The sequence below is a fragment of the Belonocnema kinseyi genome, chromosome 5 (assembly GCF_010883055.1).
Source record: "Belonocnema kinseyi isolate 2016_QV_RU_SX_M_011 chromosome 5, B_treatae_v1, whole genome shotgun sequence".
NCBI lineage: Eukaryota > Metazoa > Arthropoda > Insecta > Hymenoptera > Cynipidae > Belonocnema > Belonocnema kinseyi.
In genome coordinates this window covers 129,100,985-129,106,882 of record NC_046661.1, presented here as the reverse complement: position 1 = coordinate 129,106,882, position 5,898 = coordinate 129,100,985, and positions in this window count along the sequence as shown.

Below are 5,898 nucleotides of genomic sequence, written 5' to 3'. Positions count from 1 at the left end.
ATGGCGATCGGGCTGAAACTATAGCTACAAGCTATCTAAGGATGGTACTATAGAACGCCACCTCAAGGTAGGCCTAGTGGCGCCATCTCTTGGTCAGGCCAAGCATTAGCCAAGCATTAGCATGTGACCCAAAAAATTTGAAAAATTCCTGTATCCTTAAATTTAATACATTACTTTTTTACAGAATTAAGTTCACAAGCAATGAGGAGAGCAGGATCGAGTTCACAATTAATGGGGAGCGTATGGGAAAGTGTAGGAATTCCTGATCCTAGACAATATATAGGGAATCTCAAAATTCCCGCAGGTCAACCAATTATAAACGATGCACTTCAAATCATTGGAATAGTAAGCTCTGGACGTGTCGTTCCATGCAGGCGAAGTAGCAGAATTACTATAATAAATAAAATCCCATTGGAGTACGCTCAACCTGGCCAAATGTATGAGGCCGAGGACACTAGTGGAAACAAGTGGTTACAAATAATTACTAACCATGCTGTTCGCGATCAAAACACACTTTGGATGATTGAGAGTGCTACAGAGACCTTAGGATTAATGCGGACCGCTAAAAATCTCGCGCCCTTACCAAGACTTGGGTCAAATACGCGCCAGAATTCATTTGATAGCCAGAGTTCAGATGATAGCCATAGTTCATTAGTTAGCCAGCATTCATTTGATAGCCAGTATTCATTCGGTAGCCAGAGTTCATTTAATGGCCACGATTCATTTAATGTCCAGGATTCATTAAATGGCCAGAGTTTAAGAATTAATACAGCTAATAGAATTATGGATCAATATGGTGTTGGTAGCCCGAGAATGACGACTCATACTAATAATATGTATAGCAACAATAATAATTATAATAATCAGAACAATAATAATAATTATAATTATAACAATTTTAACATTCGAAGTCAATATAATAACCCAGAACCTAATCTTCCAAACATGAGACGCTTATATAGAGGTCTATCAAATCTGAACCTCAACCGAAATAACAATGCACAAAGTTAAACTATGGTTTACGTTCATTAATGATATGTGTTGTGGTGAGAATGTTAATCAGATATGTATTTTAATGACGCACATTATCTACAACTACCAATAACTTCTTTTTCCTTACACAAATGTATACCACATACATTGATGTTACAGTTTCCAACAGGATTCGTGTAAAACATCAAATTATATCTATGGTATACATTTATATGATAAAAATTACGAAAATACAAAATGGAGTACATTTTTTCCAAACTTTAAAAAAAAACTATATGCAGTTTGATATATATGATTGCAAAGGAAATATTCACAACCGTCACTAAATTGTAACATACAATAATGTATCGAATTTAATATACATGTTTATTGATATTCAATGTATAGGCTGGTATAACAGTATGCGTGCAAAGTGAACTTTCTTGTATTTAGATGGTTAATTATTCGTAATTAATTCATAATCTGGAATTTGTCACTTGAATTGTTATTTATAATGCAAAAGCGACGCATGGGCACATTGCTTAACCGGTCAGTTGTTTATTAGCATAATTGAAATTTTGACTCGAAGTCCAATTTTAGTTTCGCTCAACTTACTGATGGTATCATTTTTTGTTATTTACGATATAAATTAAGTGCTTAATTTATTTTTAATTTCCCTAAAATGCAATTATGTAAATTATGTGGGAGTGTTCAACATAAATGCATGTAAAATTTAATACAAACGCTCTAAATGAGGCTTTCATGCATGATCTAGTAATTTTAATATACATTTGTATTTGTGTGTATAGAAAATAAAAAGGTAGTAGGATCAGCTAATAATTTAGTTTCTAATGTATGCCGCTGCTGCTCAATTAAATGGTTAAGGTCCTCAATACTTTGCTTGTGGGCTCGACAACTTCCGATAGAAAATCAATATTTTCATGTAGAAGTATTTTCTTGTAGGATTAAATATTATGTTAGAGATTGTTACAATCGAATAAGTATTTATTATTTTGTCATGTAGTAGTTATTACACTGTGAGACATTTTGTTAGACTTAATGGTAATAATAAATTAAAATTAACTACAGTAATTATCGATTTCATTATTTCATTCATTCTGTTCACATTGAGGCTCTTATTTTTCTGTTCCCTTTTCGCCTTTCTTTTCGCTTCTATATTTTATCATCTTTCTAATATCACAGTTTATTAGGATAAGTCAGTTTGCATCTTATAACACTGTCTCCATCATAAAGTTATACTCGTTGGATAAAAATGCTTTGTCATTGATTATGAAGCAGATTAATTGTTTTCTTTATATTGAAATAAGTGATTTTCAAAAGCGAGTTGCAAAACTTTTCACGTTTAAAATTTGAAGTCATTCAGTTTAAAGGTTTTTAATTCGAAATCTTACAAGGTTTGACAAATTCATAAAATTACATTTTTTTGTTGTAAATACTTTATATTCAGAAGGCTTCTGATGGTCTGATTTGGTAGTAAATTGAGTTAAAAGAAAACGTTGGTGTTGTTTTAAAAATACTATCATGAAATAATAATATCAATAATTCACTTACAAGGCGATGTGATTAATTTCTACATTGCTTAGACTATTTAAAGAAAGTTAAGTAGAAAAAGAAGTGCATTCTGAGATTATTAGTTTTTCCTCAGTTCTTAATACTCAGATACATTTTTCATTAACTTTATTTGCAAGCTCAACATACAGAAAGAAAAAAATCGTTGATTGTAGAATGTAAGGTTTATAAAATTTTTTTAAAATAAATCAACCATTATTTGGAGATACTGGAACTTCAGAATCTGCTGGAAACTTCAAGATCAGAAGATTAATTCGATAAATTACATGGTGAGGAAGAAATAGTTAAATCTTCTTTGATCCATTGGAAATCGAATCACAGAAGTTCCGTCTAGTCTGAAAAGACATTAAGAATTTCTGTTATTCTGTGATGATAATACAGATTTCTTGCAAAATTTGAATACTTAACACCTGGCAAAATAATGTATGTATTTCTGAAAAAGGATTCTTCTTTCGATCTCTCTAGTAGCTTAAGTGAAAAGCTGTCGATCTGCAATTGGAAGTTCTGCGGTTCGATTCCCAACGGAGCGAACAAGGTTCAAGTTTCAGACTATTTCGGTTTATTCATTTTAAATAACTTAATACTTTCACTTCCATCAATCCAGAAGCTGAACCCTCGAGACCAAATCCGAGACTTCAAGAAGCAAATGGGAAGTCTTTTCTCAATTCGAGTATCTCAACCTGATAAAAATTTTCCTGTCAATCCTACTACTCTGTACCTACCCGTTTCTGTCCTTCTGGTTTATACCTCAATACTTATTCAGCATCCTAAAATGCTACTAGAATTCAAGTTTTCTCCCGACACTTGCTTTTCTAAATAACTTAATCTTCTTGGAGCGAAATTTATTATCTCTTTTGTTGTAAAGGTCAATTTTGGATCCCCGGCAATGCGAGTGGGACCTCTTTAGTTCAGGCGCGCATATCACTGAAAAAAATTCTGATGCTATGATTTCTAAGTTAAATTGTTTCTTAGTAGGAATTTTAGTAGTCATCTTAGTTGCTATTTACTTCGAAGAGGATGTCTTGAACAGTAATTCAACATCATTTGGATCGAATTGAAGGAAAAATTACTATCCAAATTGATAAAAGACCATTTTAGTGAGCACAGTCTTTTCTTTGCAGTCACATCGCTGAAGGCCTATTGTAATCAGGATTGAGTCTGTTGTTAAAGAAGAAAAAACGCCAGAAAAGATCTCATCTTTCGTCGAGCAGCTTCTGGAGCAACACGTATTCGGTTATTCTGTTAATTAATAAGTTTTGTCCTTTAAGTTGGGTTTCGAGTTAAGTGCAATCACTTTTGAGATTCGGGTATGCCGTGAATAAGGTAATAATTTGTTTTTATTTCCAGGTCAAAATTTTTCGAAAATGGGGTGGCTCTTTTTGTTTTACTTATTTTATAATTTTTAAGTGTAATTGACATACTATTTAAGGAATATCCTTGACTGGCTTAATTTATCTCAGGATTATTGTGAATTTTGCGAATACTATTTTTAAATAATTATTTGATTCTGTAATTTTTTGAAAAATTTTTTGTCTTCTTAAAGCAATTGTTTCCTCTCCCTCAATTATTTCATAAATTTTATTTAAAATTTGACATTAAGTGAATGTGAAAACTTGCTATCTATAAGAACTCGCTTCTTTACCTTTTTCCAGAGACGAGGCTGTGCTAAGCATATATTTCATTCCCGGTTTACTAATTTTATCTTTGATTTCATAATTAACTTTTATTATAATTTTTTTATTATCTATAAATATTATTTTGTCTCATTTATGTATGATTCACGAAGGATCCAGCGCAAACAGTTTTTTTTTCATTATCTATAAACAAGATAAGTATAAAAGTTGAATTAGTCCTAAAATTATTGCCGAAGTATAATAGACTAATTTTGCATAAATTAGTTCGGTTGTACTGACGATAATACAGATTCCTTGAGATACTTCAATCAATTTCTTCTCCATTCATACTGTCTCTGCTACGGGGTTTACATGAACTAATTTAAACGATTTCGTTTTCTTTTTCTTTCATTTCTCGCTAGGCCCTTTAAACATCTTCATCCACTTTTCATCCAATCCATCCTCCCGTATAATCTACATCCTTCCTAAACCTCTTATGATGTTTCCTTTTTCAATTTACAGATTATGCAATTTATGTTATCTTTCTGTTTCTAATACAATAAATTTTTTAAATATTTTGGTACCCCTATCTCCAAATATCTCAAGAAATACGCATCTAAAGAAAAATGTCATGAATAAACTCTTTTTCTTTTTAACAGGAGAAAAGCAACCCCGTAAAAGGTTATCCCACACCGCACCCCCTAAGGATGGGGTTTTTTCACGCCAGATAGGGTATCTTTGCCGAGAAACGACACTGTGGTGTGTTCAAGAAATGCGCTTCCAAACAAAAAATAGAAAAGATGCTCTCATTGTTTCAGGAGAGATATTAAATTGTAATTAATTTAATTTTCAACCCTTCTTCCACTTTTTAATCCGCATTTCAAAACTTTGTACAAAATATCGGAGTGTGTGTTGTGATACTTAGATACAAGCCGTCCTAATCCGCTGTTTCGTGTTCTTCAGGGTTTTTGCCAGTTCTTGAGAAACTATATTCCAAATAACCCGACCAAAAGATATTCAGTGACGTAAGGTATAGAGATCTGGCAAACTAATTTAAAGGACATACCAAAAACGCTGAGGCTCAATTTGGCATAAACAGTGTGGATTTGTCACACTCCAATAATGCATGCTTAGGCGCATAATCACGAAATGTCACTCGGGTGATATCGCAAAGCAGTGAAATATGAAACGGATAATATTTATTATATTTTAATACCCTAAAAACACTGCTTTGAGACATTCCGGAGTCACGGCTTAGTTGTGAGGTACTTATATGGGGGTCTAAAGCGGCTGCGGCTGATATCGCAATTTCATTATGAACTCCAGTAATAGTTTTTCGACAATTCCTTTTTTTGCTTATACACTTCCGTAAGTGTTGAATTTGCTGCCTACCGAGTAAAAGAAGCGCGTGACCGTGCACTGTATGGATAACGTTCGGTTTAAAGAGTGACAACATGCTCAATATAGGAGATAATACAAAAACATTCAATCAAACACAAACGAACTTAAGCAGCACAAACGAACCGGCAAAATCAAGTAATCTAAGTATTGTACAACGAGTGTAACCTACGCGATTCGGTACGACCCATGTTTCTGTGCACGCATTCAAAAAAAAATTTTAATGACTTTCAGAGCTCAGGAGACTGAGGAGAACTCAGGAGAAGATGATCATCAAGTTTTTTGAAAAGCATCCCAACTATGATGTGTGCTGCTTCTGCAAGCT